Here is a 20,406-nt window from a genome sequence, read left to right on the forward strand (position 1 = left end):
CCTGCATTGCACAGGGGTCCTAGGCACCATGCTGCTGGAGGTCACTCTGTGAGCCACCTCCCTCCAAGCTTTTCGGTACTCGCTGGGCAGAGGCCTCCTGCCATTCTCCGGGTACAGGAGAGATCGCCTGCGCTCCACCGCACCAACCAGAGCCGCCGAGGCCCCCTCGCTGAAATGCTGTGCTCACTCCCTGGCCCTCTCCATGGTCCTTGGCTACAGGATTTGGCAACAGGTCTGTCCAGGCCGAGATTCAGGGCTCCGATGCGCAGGGTGCGGCTGCAAATCAAGATCGACCCTCCCCTTTAAGAGCTGACTGGCGCCAGCGTGTCTGTGTGCAATCGCTAACTGACAGTACCTGCGCTGCGCCCGCCCTCTGAGTTAGCGCCTCGCTCCTCCGGCTTAGCGCCTTAAGAGAGTTGTGCAGCACCTGATTTAACGCTGCAATCAGCTCCAGGGGCGAAACGGACCAATTTCACAGTAGGTGGCGATAATTTGCGCCGGGCGCAAAACATTGCGCCCCGAATGGGGCGATACCGAATTTCTCCCCCTCAATATTTAGTAATTTTAATATCATGGAGTAACTTGTGGTGCAAAAGAATATATTCCTTTATTTTATTAATAATAATGGGAAATTGTAATCCATAATCCACGTGAAAGCTTTATCTGATGAAATACTGCAGAAATCTCCTTCTAGTCATCCATGGTTTCATAAACTAAATTCATTGGGCTCTGATCAAGTTTACATTAAATCTAAAAGGAAATATTTTCCAACAGAATTTAGTTGAATTGGCCAAATCCAAATAAACTAAATTCAGATTTTTACTGTTTTATTAAAAATATCGCTAATCACATCAGAAAGAGAAGATTTTAGTACTTAGAAAAGCTGTGTTTCCAGCATGTTTCAGAATTAGAAAGAATAATTAGTTTCGAATTTTATGGCAAAGATATCAATAGAACTAACAGTCAGCAGTTCTTCATTTCCTTGTTTGCATTAGCTCCTGTATCTGGTTTTAGACTCATTGTGTTAGTAATCTGTTGTAAACTCTGTATGCACTGTCACCTCCTTGGAATAACCTCTCTCCCCATTGATTGACTGCTTCTAACACCTCATCCTCAAACTGCCATATATAACAGCAGAATGGGATGGATTTATACTCTCTCATCCTGGTCCTCAGAATCTGAAGCGGGTCACCTGCAGCAACAGCAGAACCAGGCACACCAGCATCACCACAACAAGAGCACCAATCTTCTCCTCAATCACCTGTTGCTGCACAGGGCAGAGGCCATCAGTGCAGGGCTGCACCACGCCGCAGGAGATATCCCCAACAAAGGGTTTACAGGCAATGGCTGCCACATGCACATGAAGGTTGGCATGACCCCACTTCAACACCACAGAGCATCTCTACAATAAACTGTGCACTGTCACCACCATTGCTAGACATAAAAGGCACTCACTGTGCCACTTCAAATTGTGAGCACACATATGGCAATGAATTCAAACATTTGTAGAAAAGGGGGGGGTGTAATGGGGTTATTGTCTCTGGCCAGTCAGAAGTATCTGAGCTGCTCCAGAGCCCCGTGCAGTTTTGAATCGCTCCTCTTTCTGGTTCTGACTGCCGAACTTATTTCAGTAGCGATGTAGACAAAACGAGACTCGTGGTTGGGTGCAAAGAAGACCAATATTTATTGAAAATAAAGAATAAATTGCTGTACAGTGAAAATAATAGTGAATACAGCACACCTATACTTAATACAGCACACCTTTACTTAATACAGCGTACTTTTACTTAATACAGCACACTTTTGCTTAATGGGAGGAGAAACGGACACATCGAGGGAAAATTGACTAAAATTACTATTTAACAAAATTCCCCTTTAATTACCCCCCCCTTATACCTATCTAGGTTGCCTTGTAATGGGCCAGAAAGCTTATGCTCACCAGTGAACGCCTGCTCCGTGCCCCTGCGGTCTGTCTTAGATTCTTCACTGCCCCGAAGTAGAGATACCCCAGTAATTCAAAAGTAACTGCTGGTATTCCACTTCCTTGGGCGGGCTGTTGAGCTGTTCCTCTGGTGGGCAGGGCATCGGAAGCAAGGCAGCAGAGAGAGAGCGAATGGCTTCCTGAGGGGCTATCTTTATACCCCATTGGGAGCCGTTGTCTTCGCGCCCAAATCTGGATGTATCTGGGCTATACAGAAGGGATCGATCTGTCCCCATTGACTGTAATGGGTTTGAATGTGTTACCCATTCATTTTAATTGGTTTGCGACCAGTTTGAAATGTCCCACTGAATCCTTAAGTGTTCAGTCAACAGCACTCAAGTGGTTTGTAAACAATCCATTGTCCTGCGGTCACCGCCCAACCACAACTGATTGACAGCTTTAAGTACTTAAGCCCTTGAGTCAACATTGTAGAGGGCTTGTAAACAAACAGCCCTTTGTCCTGTGAGTGAAACTTCCTAAACTGCGGTTGATTGACAGTTTCAAGTACTTCACCAAATTCACACAGGCTGGTGTTTTTTTCAAATCCTTTGTCAGCCAGCGATGGGAGATATACAGGCAGGGTGTCTTTGTCTTCTGCCACAAGGCCTGACAGCCATTTTGATACCCTGGGTTTTTAAGGTATATTCCACCCAGGTTTTCTTTAATCAAAAATAATCTTCGGGGGCTGTAGAAATTTTCTGAAAATTTTGCGAACCTTACAGTTTCACAAAACATTACTTCATTACAACAAAATAAAAGAACAGAAACTTAACATTCATTTATAGCAAAGCACCCTTGTGACTATTTATGTGGGAGCTTTCTTTTACATGTGCTTCTATGTGGTGCTACCCCTGTGGCTTCACCAGATGTAAAGACAGCCTGCTCACTTCCCTGCTGCCCCTGCCTAGATGCCTTTGGCGGTCATTCTCTGGGATTTGGAGCCTGTGAGGGTCCCGCCAAAGTCTGCTCCTCCTGCGGCTGTGCAGGGGCAGACTCGGCCATCACTCTTCGGGGAGTCATCTGGGGCTCTATCTGAGGGGTTGGCAAGGGGGTGGTAGTTTGAGAGCTTGGGGAGAAGCCCCCACTTCCATGTCCCCTCCCACCATCATCCCTCTTATGAGCCACCCGCACTTCTCTGTAGCTGGAGAGCACCTTGCTGCACATCAGTGGGGCCATGTGGACCCATGTCTGTACTGACATTCCTCATAACAAGGACATCCATGAACCTTTGGTTTCTCTCCTCATTAGATGCATTTCTATCCTCCATAACTGACCATCTATTTAGAAGTGTTACCATGTTCTCCTGAGTCTGGTGATTTATGTCCTCCATGGAGGTTGCCATCCTTTCCATGGCAGGACCTACAGTTGCCAGTGCGTGCGCCAAGGCATTGCTCATATTTGAGATGGACTCCTCCATTCTCTGCACACTCACAATCACCGCGGTTGCAAACCCTGTCAGAGCCTCTTGCACTTGTTCCTGAAGCTCCAGGATCGCCCTCTTCCTGGATGGCCCCCCGAGGCTCAGCGTCTGCATGCAGCTCAGCAGAGCTAGGAGCGTCCTGCACCTTCGACGAGGAATCGCCACTGCTGTCCCTGTCTCCACCATCTGCTCTTGCTCACTTGTGACTTGTGATACACCAGTTGACAACATTACTCTATCTCACATAGGACCCACTGAGGTGTGCATCTCTGTGCTGGTGCTGGGTGCGCTCATTTCTGCTGACACTGCTCCCTCAGAGGCTGGAGGATCCTCTGAGGAGTGCTCCTGCTCTTCCTCCTGGACAGTGGGAGGCCGGGCTCTTGATGGTCTTGTGGGAGAGTAAAGACATGAGTTAGACATGTGATATGTAGATTGCAGACACATCCCATTATGCACATGATGAGCATTCAATTTCTATTGACATCAGATCCCATGAGTCACTCATGAATGCCAAATAAGATGTCTGGAAAACAAGTCTGTCACCAGGTTGTTCAATTGAGCCTCTCTCTCCATTCCCCACTTCAAGCTGGTCAACTACTCTTGCAATGTCCAGAGCTGCCTCCTCTGCGTTGGTGAACTCAGCCAACAATGGTGGTCCTCCTCCTGTTCTCTCCCTCTCCCGCTTATTGTGGGCTCTCTTTTCCTGCAATGAGGGAAAAAAGTGCAATTTTCGTGAGAGTGATGGAATGAGTGTAAAGAATGGATAGGATAGATGTTTAGAGGGAGATTATGATGGAGTGAGGTGCCAATACCAAGTTGCCTCCTTTTGCGTTGTTAGTTGTCATTGCATAACTGAGGGTGAGGGGTGCATAGTAAGTTGGGGATGTGATTCTATACATAGGGAGACAGGGATGAGTGATGGTGCAAGGTATGTTGGGGTGAATTCGGATGTGCAGGACTAGGGTTGGCAATGCAGAATGATGGGGATGTGATGAAAGGCACAGCAGAATAAAGGTAAGTGTGCTTTTATACTCACTTTTCCTGAATGCAGGAGATCATTGAACCTCTTCCTACATTGTACCCAGGTGAGAGCAAATACAGACCTTGCATTCAACTCCTCAGCAATTTGCAGCCAGGCTGCCTTTGTTTGGTGAGGAAGTTTCCTCCTTCCATCCCCAGGGAATAGAACCTCCCTGCGTCCTCTGACTTCCTCCACAAGAACATGGAGGGAATCATTGTTGAAGCGTGGCGCAGCCCTTGGTCTCTCTGCAGTCATTTTTCAAAGAAGCAGCACTCAGGAGTATAAAATTAGAAGTCAGAGCAAATGGGGACATGTCCCCCTTAAATAGTCTGGCAACGAACGCGTCATCAGAGGAGCTCAACAGACCTGCACCTTGTAATTGGGCCGAGTAATGCGCACGACAAGCCCAAAATTGTTTGCACAGAGCGGCTGGAACTGGGAGCGGGACTGGAACCCGCCAACTACCCCTCCCGCTGCGAACCCACCTCCGCTGGAAAAATCCAGCCAGCTGTGTGCAATGCTACACTAGGCCCACCAATTATTATTAATTGTTCTGAAAAAGAACATTTAGCTGTTCATTCTCTGCTAATAAGCTCCATTTTCAATCTCTGGCTGGAGGAGTCTGCCTCAAATAGGTTGCTGAATTGATACATTGCCAGGCACTGAATGTTAACTAAATGTCTCTAAATTACAGACTCAAATTGGTATGAAACATTGACAGTGACTGAAGCAAGGGCACCTATGAATGCTCAAACTGTATCATTACAGCATGGAACGCTGCAATAGGGAAATATTTTAGGAGTCATTAAGTTTCTAATAGGTTATATCATGATTAGGTTACTGTGTCACATCTTCTATATCTTATTTCATAAATATTTTGTAAAACTGGAGCACTTTCAGCACATTTTAATCAACTTAGAATTTATTTTTCAATCGGTTACTTGCAATAACGGCAAATTGGTATTCAACATCAGCAGGTGCTGAGATTATCCAATTGCCATTGATGTCAGTTGGCCATGAGTATTGTTTCATGTTGTGATATTTAATTAATAGTATGCAGGACCATTTTTCAGGCATAAATTAAAATATGCATTCCATTGAAGTATGCCTTAACTGAAATTTTGTGAGGCACTGCACCGCTGGCAGAGTCTTGCCTGCCACTAGTGCATATTAGAAAATCATCAACAGCAACAACTTGCCATTCACGACCACCGGACGTCTCAAAGCACGTTACAGCCAATGAAGTACTTTTGAAGTGTAGTCACTGTTGTAATCTAGGAAATGCGGCAGCCAATTTGCGCACAACAAGCTCCCACAAACAGCAATGTGATAATGGCCAGATAATCTGTTTTTGTTATGTTGATTAAATGTAGTAAAACATCCCAAGACTCTTCACCGGAGCATTATCAAACAAAATTTGATACCGAGCCACATAAGGAGCTATTTGGACAGGTGAGAGCTAGGTTTTAATGTGTCTTTAAGGAGGATAGAGAGCTAGAGAGGCAGAGAGGTTTAGGGAGGGAATTCCAGAGCTAGGGCCTAGGTAGCTGAAGGCACGGCCACCAATGGTGGAGCAATTGAAATTGGGGATGCGCAAGAGGCCAGAATTGGAGGAGTGCAGAGACCTCAGCTGCACTCATGGGTGGACTGCAATTTTCCGATAGACATCGTCTGCATATGAAGCCCTGGAGACCCTATAGTCACATTAGGTCATTGTCTTAAGTCTACATTGCACTTCTTTGAGCAGTTGTGCAACAAAAAGACATTCTAGTATTAATCATAAGCAGTGCTAGGAGTGAGCTCAATTAATGTCAATTAAATTGTGCTTAAGGTAATTACATTGTACAACAGTTCTGGGATGTAAAGGATAAAGGCCTGACACTGGTGTCCTATTTCAGGCAGTGGCTTTCATACAAGTATGACACTAGTACAGCTCTGGTGTGATAGCAGTCTGTCTTTAATAAGCACCACTTATCTGAAGCTCCATGTTGCTTCCTCTCCTTGGTCCATGCAGAGATGGATTCTATGATGTACAGCCTATAGTAATATAAATACTCTATTGAAGTAGATTGAATCAGACTGGTTCCGGGTGCAAGGTAAAAATATGGCTGAAGTAATTGATTTAGCTCCGTGGTAATATTATGAAAATGTATCAATCTGGCTGTTAGAAAAAGCATAAAGGTGAAAAGCATAATTGTGTCAAAATTTCCAATTGACTACGTGCAGTATGCAGCAGCTTTGCTCATTTGGACAAAAACAATTACAATAGCAGTTTCCTTGAATGAATTGTATATTCAGTTTGCTTTATCCATAGTATTTCTGATGTGAACCAAATATAAAAGCTGATATTGTGGTTTTCTTTATTTGGTGTCATTTGCTGCTATGTGTAGTGACGCTCTTGGACTCCTGTGGTTTTTCTTCCAGTCAGAAAGTGGAATCAGAGAAGGTGCACAATGAGCAGTGGCACAACAGATGTGAACCAAGCCAATAAGGCTAATTAAAGAAGTCCAACAGATTCATCGGTTTCTGGACCAGGCTTCAAAGCGATGTTATTTCTGAAAACCACTGCTGTGCCACTGCTCATTGTGCACCTTCTCTGATTCCACTTTCTGACTGGAAGAAAAACCACAGGAGTCCAAGAGCGTCACTACACATAGCAGCAAATGACACCAAATAAAGAAAACCACAATATCAGCTTTTATACAATCCGAACAAGTCAGAATAAAATAAGCTGATTAACAAACATTTTTAGATGAATCTGCTTTGTAAAGCGACCTTGTATATACAGTACTGTGGCAAAACCACTAAGAGACTCTTACAGTGACTTACATAATTGTCTGTAACCAATGTTATTACCTCCAGCATTAATTGTCTGTAACCAATGTTATTACCTTTCAAGTTGGCTCTGGTTAAACAGAGTTAGATCGACAACATTGCGATCTGACGCGATGACGTCATCACGTGGGTCACGTGCCGTCCCCTTCGGCGGGAAATGTGATGACGTCATGACGTCAGAGGTAGAGGGCGGGGCCAGCCAGTCCTCGTGTGGATTGAAAGAGAAAAGACCTGTTTTGAGCTTCTCCTGTAGCTTCTTGTTTTGTAAAGTTCTTAAACAATAAATTCAGTTTGTTAACTTCCAGTAAGTTATAGATTCTTTGTTAGGAGTGCAGAGACTCCTACAGTACTGCTTTCCCTGTCTTTGCACGTGCTGTTTGATTGACAAAATAAGGAGAAAAAAGTAAGAATGCATTGTTCCCAGCTGTTTTATATCATTTTTAAATACCACTGCTTTGAAAATGGCCTTCATTTCAATAAAGGCAGTGTTAGTATAAACTTATTTTAAAATGAGATAATTTGGTTAAAGAATTGAAGTGGGGAAGTTGTTTTCCTGTTATCAGTAATTATCAGTTAGGCTGTCTTACGGCACTATCTTGCAGTACTAACTATTTAAAAAGTCATGGAGCTAGAAATTTAAACTAGTTCCATGGATTTTCAAGATAATGCATAAAATCTTCTGAAGAGCCTTTTGTCAGAGAAATCTGCTGATTGCAGAATGCATCCACTACTGAGCACGCAGCTCACCAACAAATGTTACTTATTATTCAGTCCTCCCCACCAGTGTGAAACTTTTAGCATTTACCAACTTTGATTCCAGTATTTTATTATAACAACAACTTGCATTTATATATTGCCTTTAGCCAAAAAGAGATTGTCTGGTCATTTATTTTTGCATTTGTGGGACTTTGCTATGCATAAATTGGCTGCTGTGTTTCCCTACATTACAACAGTGACTACACTTCAAAAGTACCTCATTGGCTGTAAAGTGCTTTGTGACATCCTGAGGTCATGAAAAGCACTATTTAAATGCAAGTTTTACTTTCATTACTATTAGAAATTAAACAGTCTGGGGTGGGACTTGAGCCTGCAACCGCAACCTACTCCTGCTCGTACATCTTATGTTCTTAAGTTATGATCTGACTCCGAGGCAACATAGAAACATAGAAGATAGGAGCAGGAGTAGGCCATTCGGACCCTCGAGCCTGCTCCGCCATTTAATGAGATCATGGCTGATCATCCAAATTCAGTACCCTGTCCCTGCTTTCTCCACATATCCCTTGATCCCCTTAGCCTTAAGAAATATATCTAACTCCTTCTTGAATATGTTTAATGAATTGGCCTCAACTGTCTTCTGTGGTAGAGAATTCCACAGGTTCACCACTCTCTGGGTGAAGAAATTCCTCCTCATCTCAGTCCTAAATGGCTTACTCCTTATCCTTAGACTGTGACCCCTGGTTCTGGACTCCCCCGCCATCGGGAACATCCTTCCTGCATCTAGTCTGTCTAGTCCTGTTAGAATTTTATAAGTTTCAATGAGATCCCCTCTCATTCTTCTAAACTCTAGCGAATATAAGCCGAATCGACCCAATCCCTCCTCATACGCCATTCCTGCCATCCCAGGTATCAGTCTGGTGAATCTTCGCTGCACTCTCTCCATGGCAAGAACATCCTTCCTCAGATAAGGCGACCAACACTGCACACAATACTCAAGGTGTGGTCTCACCAAGGCCCTGTACAACTGCAGCAAGACATCCTTGCTCCTGTACTCGAATCCTCTCACTGTGAAGGCCAACATACCATTTGCCTTCTTAACCGCCTGCAGCACCTGCATGCTTACCTTCAGCGACTGGTGCACAAGGACACCCAGGTCTCATTGCACTTCCCCTTTTCCCAATCTATTGCCGTTCAGATAATAATCTGTCTTCCTGTTTTTGCCACCAAAGTGGATAACCTCACATTTATCCACATTATACTGCTTTTGCTATGCATCTGCCCAGTCACCCAACCTGTCCAAATCATACTGGAGTTTCTCGGCATCCTCCTCACAGCACACACGCCCACCCAGCTTTGTGTATTCTGCAAACTTGGAGATATTACATCTAGTTCCCTCGTTTAGATCATTTATATATATTGTGAATAGCTGGGGTCCTAGCACCGATCCCTGCGGTACCCCACTAGTCACTACCTGCCAGTTGGAAAAAGCCCCGTTTATTCCAACTCTTTGCTTCCTGTCTGCCAACCAGTTCTCTATCCAAGACAGTACCATTCCCCCAATCCCATGTGCTTTAACTTTGCATGCTAATCTCTTATGCGGGACCTTATCGAAAGCCTTCTGAAAGTCCAAATACACCACATCCACTGGTTCTCCAGTTACATCCTCAAAAAACTCCAGTAGATTAGTCAAGCATGATTTACCTTTTTTTTAATTCATTGATGGGATGTGGGTGTCGCTGGCTAGGCCTGCATTTAGTGCCCATCCCTAATTGCCCTTGAGAAGATGGTGGTGAGCCGCCTCCTTGAACTGCTGCAGTCCATATGGTGTAGGTACACCCACAATGCTGTTAGGAAGGGAGTTCCAGGATTTTGGCCCAGCGACTGTGAAGGAACGGCGATACAGGTCCAAGTCAGGATGGTGTGTGGTTTGGAGGGGAACTTGTAGGTGGTGATGTTCCCACGCGTCTGCTGCCCTTGTCCTTCTAAGTGGCAGAGGTCGCGGGTTTGGAAGGTGCTGTTGAAGGAGCTTTGGCGAGTTGCTGCAGTGCATCTTGTAGATGGTACACATTGCAGCCACAGTGCGCCGGTGGTGGAGGGAGTGAATGTTGAAGGTGGTGGATGGAGTGCCAATCAAGCGGGCTGCTTTATCCTGAATGGTGTCGAGCTTCTTGAGTGTTGTTGGAGCTGCACTCATCCAGGCAAGTGGAGAGTATTCCATCACACTCCTGACTTGTGCCTTGTAGATGGTGGAAAGGCTTTGGGGAGTCAGGAGGTGAGACACTCGCCGCAGAATTCCCAGCCTCTAGCCTGCTGTTGTAGCCACTGTATTTATATGGCTGGTCCAGTTCAGTTTCTGATCAATGGTAACCCCCAGGATGTTGATAGTGGGGGATTCAGCGATGGTAATGCCATTGAATGTCAAGGGGAGATGGTTAGAGTCTCGCTTGTTGGAGATGGTCATTGCCTGGCACTTATGTGGTGCGAATGTTACTTGCCACTTGTCAGCCCAAGTCTAAATGTTGTCCAGGTCTTGCTGCATATGGACACGGACTGCGTCAGTATCTGATGAGTCTCAAATGGTGCTGAACAGTGTGCAATCATCAGCGAACATCCCCACTTCTGACCTTATGATGGAGGGAAGGTCATTGATGAAACAGCTGAAGATGGTTGGGCCTAGGACACTGCCCTGAGGAACTCCTACAGTGATGTCATGTGATTGAGATGAATGACCTCCAACAACCACAGCCAACTTCCTTTGTGCTAGGTATGATTCCAACCAATGGAGAGTTTTCCCCTTGATTCACATTGACTTCAGTTTTGCTAGGGCTCCTTGATGCCACACTCGATCAAATGCTGCCTTGATGTCAAGGGCAGTCACTCTCACCTCACCTCTTGAGTTCAGCTCTTTTGTCCATGTTTGGACCAAGGCTGTAATGAGGTCAGGAGCTGAGTGGCCCTGGCGAGACCCAAACTGGGCGTCAGTTAGCAGGTTATTGCTGAGTAAGTGCCGCTTGATAGCACTGTCGACGACACCTTCCATCACTTTGCTGATGATTGACAGTAGACTGATGGGATGGTAATTGGCCGGGTCGGATTTGTCCTGCTTTTTGTAGACAGGACATACTTGGGCAATTTTCCACATTGCCGGGTAGATGCCAGTGTTGTAGCTTTTGTATATAATTCCCCGTTTTCTCTCTACCACCCTTTTTAAATAGTGAGGTTACATTCGCTATCCTCCAATTGATAGGAACTGTTCCAGAGTCTAAAGAATTTTGGAAGATAACCAGCAATGCATCTACTATTTCTAGGGCCACTTCCTTAAGAACCCTAGGATGTAGATTATCAGGCCCTGGGGACTTATTGGCCTTCAATCCCATCAATTTCCCTAACACCATTTCCCTACAAATACTGATTTCATTCAATTCCTCCCTCTCATTAGACCCTATGTTCCCTGACATCTCTAGGAGGTTATTTGTGTCCTTCTTTGTGAAGACAGAATCAAAGTGTGTATTTAATTGGTCTCCATTTCTTTGTTCCCCATTATAAATTCCCCTGATTCTGACTGCAAGGGACCTACGCTTGACTTCACCAACCTTTTTCTCTTCACATATCTATAGAAGCTTTGATGGTCCAATTTTATGTTCCCTGCAAGCTTACTCTCATAATCTATTTCCCCCCTCTTAATTAACCCCTTTGTCCTCCTTTGCTGAATCCTAAACAGCTGCCAATCCTCAGGTTTGCTGCTTTTTCTGGCCAAATTATATGTCCTCTCCTTGCATCTTATGCTATCCCTAATCTCCCTTGTTAGCCACAGTTGAGTCACCTTTTTTGTTTTATTTTTATGCCAAACAGGGATGAACAAATTCTGTAGTTCATCCATGCGATCTTTAAATGTTTGCCATTGCCTATCCACCGTCAACCCTTTAAGTAATGTTCCCCAATCCATCCTAGCCAACTCGTGCCTCATACCATCGTAGTTTCCTTTATTTAAATTCAGGACCCTAGTCTCTGAGTCAACTACTTCACGCTCCATTTTAATGAAGGATTCTATCCTATTATGATTGCTCCTCCCCAAGGGGCCTCACACACAAGATTGCTAATTAATCCTTTCTCATTACATAATACCCAGTCTAAGATGGCCTGATCTCTAGTTGGTTCCTCGACATATTGGTCCAGGTATACACTCTAGGAATTCCTCCTCCACAAAATGGAGAAATAGCAACATCTGTCCAAGTCAAAATGGTGAATTATTTGGAGGGGACCTTGGAGGTGATGGTGTTACCCTGTATCTGCTGCCTTTGCTTTTCTAAGTTGTGGAGGATAGGTGTTTGGAAGGTGCTGCTGAAGAAGCCTTGGTGAGTTGCTGCACTGCATCCTGTAGAAAGTACACATTGAAGTCATGGTATGTTGGTGGTGTTTGGAGTGAATGTTTAGGCATATATCCAAATTTGCAGATGACAGAAAGATAGGCGGCAGTGTAGATGAAAGCATAAAATTACAAGGGGATATTGATAGATTACGTGAATGGGCAAAACTGTGGCAAATGGATTTCAATGTAAGCAAATGTGAGGTCATCCACTTTGGACCTTAAAAGGATAGAACAGGGTATTTTCTAAATGGTGAAAAGCTAAAAACAGTGGATGTCCAAAGAGACTTGGAGGTCCAGGTACATAGATCATTAAAATGTCACGAACAGGTACAGAAAATAATCAAAAAGGCTAATGGAATGTTGGCCTTTATATCTGGAAGACTAGAATACAAGGGGGTAGAAGTTATGCTACAGCTATACAAAGCCCTGGTTAGACCACACCTGGAGTACTGTAAGCAGTTCTGGGCACCACACCTTAGGAAGGATATATTGGCCTTGGAGGGAGTGCAGCTTAGGTTTACCAGAATGATACCCGGACTTCAAGGGATAAGTTACGAGGAGAGATTACACAAATTAGGGTTGTATTCCCTAGAATTTAGAAAGTTAAGGCTGATTTGATCGAAGCTTTCAGGATATTAAGGGGAACAGATAGGGTAGGTAGAGAGAAGCTATTTCCGCTGGTTGGGGATTCTAGGATTAGGGGGAATAATCTAAAAATTAAAGCCAGACCTTTCAGGAGTGAAATTACACACAAAGGGTGGTGGAAGTATGGAATACTCTTCCGCAAATGTCAATTGATGCTAGGTCAATTTTTAAATTTCGGAGATTGATAGCTTTTTGTAAACCAAAGGTATTAAGGGATATGGGCCAAAGGCAGGTATATGGAGTTAGATCACAGATCAGCCATGATCTCAACGAATGGCAGAACAGGCTCGAGGTGCAGAATGGCCTACTCTTGTTCCTATGTTCCTAGGCTAATGGGTGGGGTGCCAATCAAGCAAACTGCTTTGACTTGGATGGTGTCAAGCTTCTTGAGTGTTGTTCCATCACACTCTTGACTTGTGCCTTGTGGGTGGTGGAGAGGCTTTGGGGAGTTGGGAGTTGAGAGATTCCCCACAAAATACCCAGCCTATGACCTGCTCCAATAGCTATGTCATTTATGTGGCTGGTCCAGTTGAGTTTCTCATCAATGGTGACCCTCGGGATGTTGATGGTGGGGGACTCAGCGATGGTAATGTCATCGAATGTTAAGGGGAGGTAGTAATGCTATCTCTAGTTAGAGATGGTTATTGTCTGGCACTTGTGTGCCATGAATGTTACTTGCCACTTATCAGCCCAAGTCTGGATATTGTCTTCTGGTATACTCCGAGTTACAGCAGGGGTGCTGCGGATTTTCAACTCCAACATCTGGAAGAAGGACTGTAGCAATTAAACTTTCTACAGCATGAAGGTTTCATACCACCTTGGATCCTTGCAAACCATCTCAAATCAACCAGTCTTTTCAAGTATGTGAAAAATTCTGCCCCGAAAATCCACAAGCTGAGATCTGGGTCATGTTGGGGTTTCCCTGACACTGCCCTCCAGCACTGATCCCACTGGGATTTGTGGGATCAACAAGAGGGGTTTTAACTTGCATGAGGTCCTTGGGTTCCCACATCACTTTGGGTATTGCACCTGTCGGATAATCTGACACAAGTCGATCATTTGGGATGGGTGGGGGCCTGCCCAGGACAGCCCCCACTCCGCCACCTCCCTCCAAAGATCCAAGGCATGTTTCCTTAAGCCCTCCGTGCAAGGCCATGTGTTTGTTGCTCCCTTTTGAACTTATCTTCCTCCTCTAAATCATGCAATGTGATCAGAACCTGCAAAGAAATTCCCATCCTCACTTCTTTACATGGTGCAATTTAAAAGGTGTCCATAACCAAAAATAGTGAAGGAGCGTATTGGCAGGAAAAACAACACTAAAAATGCAAAAATGGTAAGCTACCCAGCAAAATGAACAAGTGCACGGAGCAAAATGTGTAAAAATCTTATTGCAAATTAAAAAACGACTCCCAATAATTGTGGAATAGTAATCTACCTTTAAGAAGAAGGCTTGAGCAGTTTAAATCCCCGGATTACCGATGCAGCCATTTAATATGGCAAAGGGCACGTTGAGGATAGAGCCTCGCCTGAACTCGTGGAATTCCTCGAGCAACATAATTTAAATGAATATTCTTTTAAAATAAGGGTCATCCCTGCCTGCAGCGCAGTGTCCTTCTGGCCTGAAAACCTACACATAATAAAATGTGGTGTGCAGCGATTTCGGTGCTGCTGCCAGTAAGTCCTCACAAAATTGGTCCTGTCTTGTATGGTTTTAACAAGCTCTCAAAGTGTAGCTGATTTGATAAGCTGGTCTAGTGTTTGCTGTCGTAGCTTGTAAATGTATCTTTGAATCTTGAATGTGAAAGCTTTGTAACCCTCTAAGGCAGCTAATATTCTATTTATAGTGTGTATGTAAAGATATTCCTGTACTGAATGTCATATTATTTCTCTAAATCTGCTGTAATGATGCCTCAAGGAAGCTTGTTGCCTTTCTTTAAAGGTTATACAATACTAATTTCAGTTGTCATTTTCACTCATAAACCTCATTTTGACTAAAAAAGTAGTAAATCAGCTGAAAAGGAACGGTAGCGTAGTGGTAATGTCACTGGGCTTGTAATTCAGAGACCGGGATTAATGAACCAGCAGATGTGAATTCAAATCCCACAATGGCAGCTGGGGAATTTAAATTCAGTTAATTAAATAAATCTGGAATAAAAAGCTAGTAATGGTAGGCATGAAACTATTGTAAAAATCCATCTGGTTCACTAATCTGCTGTCCTTACCTGGTCTGGCCTATATGTGACTCCAGACCCACAGCAATGTGGTTGACTCTTAACTGCCCTCTGAAATGGCCTAGTAAGTCACTCAGTTGTAACAAACCACTACGAAACATAATAAGAATGAAACCAGACGGACCACCCAGCATTGACCTCAGCACCGGCTACAGACACGGCAATGGCACACCCAGCCCAGTCAACGCTGCAAAGTCCTCCTCACCAACATCTGGGGACTTGTGCCAAAATTGGGAGAGCTGTCCCACAGACTAGTCAAGCAACAGCCTGACATAGTCATGCTCAGAGAATCATACCTTTTAGCTATCACCATCCCTGGACAGACCCACCAGGGGTGGCAGCACAGTGGTATACAGTTGGGAAGGAGAGTCCTCAAATTTGACTCCACACCCCATGAAACCTACCACCCTCCCTCAGCTGATGAATCAGTACTCCTCCATGTTGAACACCAGTTGAAGCACTGAGAGGAGCAAGGACACAGAACGTACTCTGGGTGGGGGACTTCAATGTCCATCACCAAGAGTGGCTCGGTAGCACCACTACTGACCGAGCTGGCTGAGTCCTGAAACACATAACTGCCAGTCTGGGCCTGCGGCAGGTGGTGAGAGAACCAACACGAGGGGAAAAACCTACTTGACCTCGTCCTCACCAATCTACCTGTCGCAGATGCAGCTGTCCATGACAGTATTGGTAGCAGTGACCACCTCACAGTCATTGTGGAGATGAAGTCCCATCTTCACACTAAGGACGCCCTCCATCGTGGGATATATTCAGAGCAGATCTAGCAGCTCAAAACTGGGCATCCATGAGGCGCTGTGGGCCATCAGCAGCAGCAGAATTGTATTCCACCACAATCTGTAACCTCATGGCCCGGCATATCCCTCACTCTACCATTACCACCAAGCCAGGGGACCAATAAGGAGTGTAGAAGAGCATGCCAGGAGCAGCAGCAGGTGTACCTAAAAATGAGGTGTCAACCTGGGGAAGCTGTGTTGGATTGCAAAAATAGGCCTGTGAACCAAAACCTGAATCCTCTAGTCTTTAAATATATTAACCAAAGCTGTCGGGAGGGCTGTAGTACTAGAAATCATATTCAAAGGATGTTTAGCTTCACGTATTAGGAAATATATATATATATAAAACGTACATGTAGCATTTAGGTAGCTGCAAAGCATGATGGGATATTTGACCATCATATTAACCCTTTTAAACTAAGTACTGTAGAAATAGCGGACCACAGCATATTTACTGGACTCTTGGTCTCTGTCTTTGTTGTTATCAGTGTTACAGAAGCAGTGTTTAATGCAGCTGGCTTTCTGAGAGATAAAGGAAACCGAACATCATAGGGAGTCGGCCATTTCTATCTTTGCCTCAAACACCTTCTCTTCCTTTGTAATGTCTGCTCGCAACCAAAAGCTAACATTGTTTATTATCTCAAGAATTAAGCGACCTTACTCACAGAAGCTAGATGTCTAGAAACTAGGTGTTATGCTGTATGTCAAAGAACACTTCAGGGTGGCTCCCGACATTGAGTGACTAATCACCGAACCAATAAGAGAGTAACTGTAGTGACGTTGTCTGTAGGTGTACGCCCAATTTTGTAACCAATGGGCGTTGCTTACTTAAAGGTATATAAAATGCTTGTATGCTGTATTTTTTTTTGAGAGACAGGTGCGAGTCTGAAGAGGCTCCTTCCTCTCCCTTGTGCACAAGGCCTTCCAGCCGCTTTCTAATAAACTTTAACTTTGTCAGCAGTTCCGTCTCTCCGTCTGGTTTTACTCCAAAATTCGAATCTAACAGCTGCAACACAGGACTACATGCATGCTAAAAAGCAGAAGCAGCATGCTATAGACAGGGCTAAGTGGTCCCACAATCAACGGATCAGATCAAAGCTCTGCAGTCCTGCTACATCCAGTCGTGAATGGTGGTGGACCATTAAACAACTAAAGGGAGGAGGAAGCTCCATGAATATCCTCAATGATGGTGGAGCCCCGCACATGAGTGCAAAAGACAAGGCTGAAACATTTGCAACCATCTTCGGCTAGAAGTGCCGAATTGATGATCCGTATCGGCCTTCTCCTGAGGTCCCCACCATCACAGAAGCCAGTCTTCAGCCAATTTGATTCACTCCACGTGATATCAGGAAACGGCTGAGTGCACTGGATACAGCAAAGGCTATTGGCCCCGACAACATCCCGGCTATTGTGCTGAAGACGAGTGCTCAGGAACTAGCCGTGCCTCTAGCCAAGCTGTTCCAGTACAGCTACAACACTGGCATCTAGCTGACAATGTTCATTGAGAAAGAAAGATTTTAAGAGAAAGGAGCACCATCCGTGCCTAACTGAGGAAGTGAAGGATGGTATCAAATTGAAAACGAAGGCATGCAATGTTGCCAAGATTGGTGGGAAACCAGAGGATTGGGAAATTTTTAAAAACCAGCAAAGGATGACTAAAAAATAATAGAGAGAAGATGAATTATGAGAGTAAACTGGCAAGAAACATTAAAACAGATAGTAAGAGCTTCTACAGGTATATAAAAAGGAAGAGGGTAGCTAAAGTAAACGTTGGCCCCTTAGAGGATGAAACTGGGGAATTAATAGTGGGGAACGGGGAAATGGCAGAGACTCTGAACCAATATTTTGTATCTGTCTTCACTGTAGAAGACACTAACAACATCCCAATAATGGATAATCAAGGGGCCACAGGGAGGGGGGAACTAAAGACAATCGCAATCACAAAGGAAATAGTACTTGGTAAAATAATGGGACTACATGATGACAAGTCCCCTGGACCAGATGGCCTGCATCCCAGGGTCTTAAAAGAAGTGGCTGCAGAGATAGTGGATGCATTGGTTGCAATATGCCAAAATTCCCTGGACTTTGGAGAGATCCCAGTGGATTGGAAAACCGCAAATGTAACACCCCTATTTAAGAAAGGAGGGAGACAGAAAGCAGGAAACTATAGACCAGTTAGCCTAACATCTGTCGTTGGGAAAATGCTGGCGTCCTTCATTAAAGGAAGCAGTAGCGGGGCATTTGGAAAATCATAATGCAGTCAAGCAGAGTCAGCATGGTTTTGTGAAAGGGAAATCATGTTTAACAAATTTGCTGGAGTTCTTTGAGGAGGTAACGAGCAGGGTGGACAAAGGTGAACCAGTGGGTGTGGTGTATTTCGATTTCCAGAAGGTATTTGATAAGGTGCCGCATAAAAGTTTACTGCATAAGATAAGAGCTCATGGAATTGGGGGTAATATATTAGCATGGATAGAGAATTGGCAAACTAACAGAAAGCAGAGAGTCGGGATAAATGGGTCATTTTCCGGTTGACAAACGGTAACTAGTAAGGTGCCACAGGGATCGGTGCTGGGGCCTCAACTATTTACAATCTACATTAATGACTTGGATGAAGGGACCGAGTGTAATGTAGCCAAGTTTGCGGATGATACAAAGATGGGTGGGAAAGAAAGTTGTGCAGAGGACTCAAAGAATCTGCAAAGGGATGTAGACAGGCTAAGTGAGTGGGCAAACATTTGGCAGATGGCGTATAATGTGGGAAAGTGCGAGGTTATACACTTTGGCAGGAAAAATAAAAAAGCAAATTATTACTTAAATGGAGAGAGATTACAAAATGTTACAGTTCAGAGGGACCTGGGGGGCCTTGTGCATGAAACACAGAAAGGTATTATGCAGGTACAGCAAGTAATCAAAAAGGCAAATGGAATGTTGGCCTTTATTTCAAAGGAGTTGGAGTATAAAAGCAGGGAAGTCCTTCTACAACTGTACAGGGTATTGGTGAGACTACACCTTGAGTACTGCATACAGTTTTGGTCTCCTTATTGAAGGAAGGATATACTTGCATTGGAGACAATTCAGAAACAACTCACTAGGTTAGTTCCAGAGATGAGGGGGTTGACTTATGAGGAAAGGTTGAGCAGGCTGAGCCTATACTCATTGGAATTTAGAAGAATGAGAGGTGATCTTATTGAAACATATAAGATACTGAGGGGGCTCGACAAGGCAGATGCAGAGAGGATGTTTCCCCTCACGGGGAAATCTAGAACGCGGAGGCACAGTTTTAGAATAAAGGGTCGCCCTTTTAGAACTGAGATGAGGAGGAATTTCTTCTCTCAGAGGGTCATAAATCTGTGGAATTCTCTGCCCCAGAGAGCTGTGGAGGCTGGGTCATTAAATACATTGAAGGTGGAAATAGACAGATTGTTGCAAGATAAGGGAATGAAGGGTTATGGGGAGCGGGCGGGGAAGTGGCTTTGAGCCCAAGATCAGCCATGATCTTGTTGAATGGCGGAGCAGGCTCTAGGGGCAGAGTGGCCTATTCCTGCTCCTATTTCTTATGTTCCAATGTGGAAAACTGCCCAGGTATGTCCTGTTCAGAAAAAGCAGGACAAATCCAACCCGGCCAATTACCGCCCCATCAGTCTACTCTCAATCATCAGCAAAGTGATGGAAGGTGTCATCGACAGTGCTATCAAGCGGCACTTACTCACCAAATACCTGCTCACTTATGTCCAGTTTGGGTTCCGCCAAGACCACTCAGTTCCCAACCTCATTACAGCCTTGGTCCAAACATGGACAAAGGAGCTGAATTCCAGAGGTGAGGTGAGAGTGACTGCCCTTGACATCAAGGCAGCATTTGACCGAGTGTGGCATCAAGGAGCTCTAGTAAAACTCAAGTCAATGGGAATTGGGGGGAAAACGCTTCACTGGCTGGAGTCAAACCTAGCACAAAGGAAGATAGTTGTGGTGGTTTGAGATTAATCATCACAGCACCAGGACATCGTTGCAGGAGTTCCTCAGGGCAGTGTCCTAGGCCCAACCATCTTCAGCTGCTTCATCAATGACCTTCCCTCCAACATAAGGTCGGAAATGGGGATGCTCACTGATGACTGCACAGTGTTTAGCGCCAGTCACAACTCCTCAGATAATGAAGCAGTCCATGCCCGCATGCAACAAGACCTGGACGACATTCAGGCTTGGACTGATAAGTCGCAGGTAACATTTGCACCACAGAAGTGCCAGGCAATGATTATCTCCAACAAGTGAAAGTCTAACCATCTCCCCTTGACATTCAACAGCATTACCATCGCCGAATCCCCCACCATCAACATCCTGGGGGTCACCATTGACCAGAAACTTAACTGGACCAGCCACACAAATACTGTGGCAACAA

General features: G+C 44.7%; 1 protein-coding gene across 5 annotated transcripts in view; it reads left to right on the top strand.

The window, feature by feature from the left end:
• Nucleotides 1–20,406, top strand: part of LOC147123364 (3',5'-cyclic-AMP phosphodiesterase 4D-like) — a 455,522-nt gene that overhangs the window by 244,011 nt on the left and 191,105 nt on the right. The window lies entirely within an intron of this gene.

This window comes from Somniosus microcephalus, chromosome 2, assembly GCF_052327205.1.
Source record: "Somniosus microcephalus isolate GS21.2 chromosome 2, FLI_Smic_1.0, whole genome shotgun sequence".
NCBI classification, from domain to species: Eukaryota; Metazoa; Chordata; class Chondrichthyes; order Squaliformes; family Somniosidae; genus Somniosus; species Somniosus microcephalus.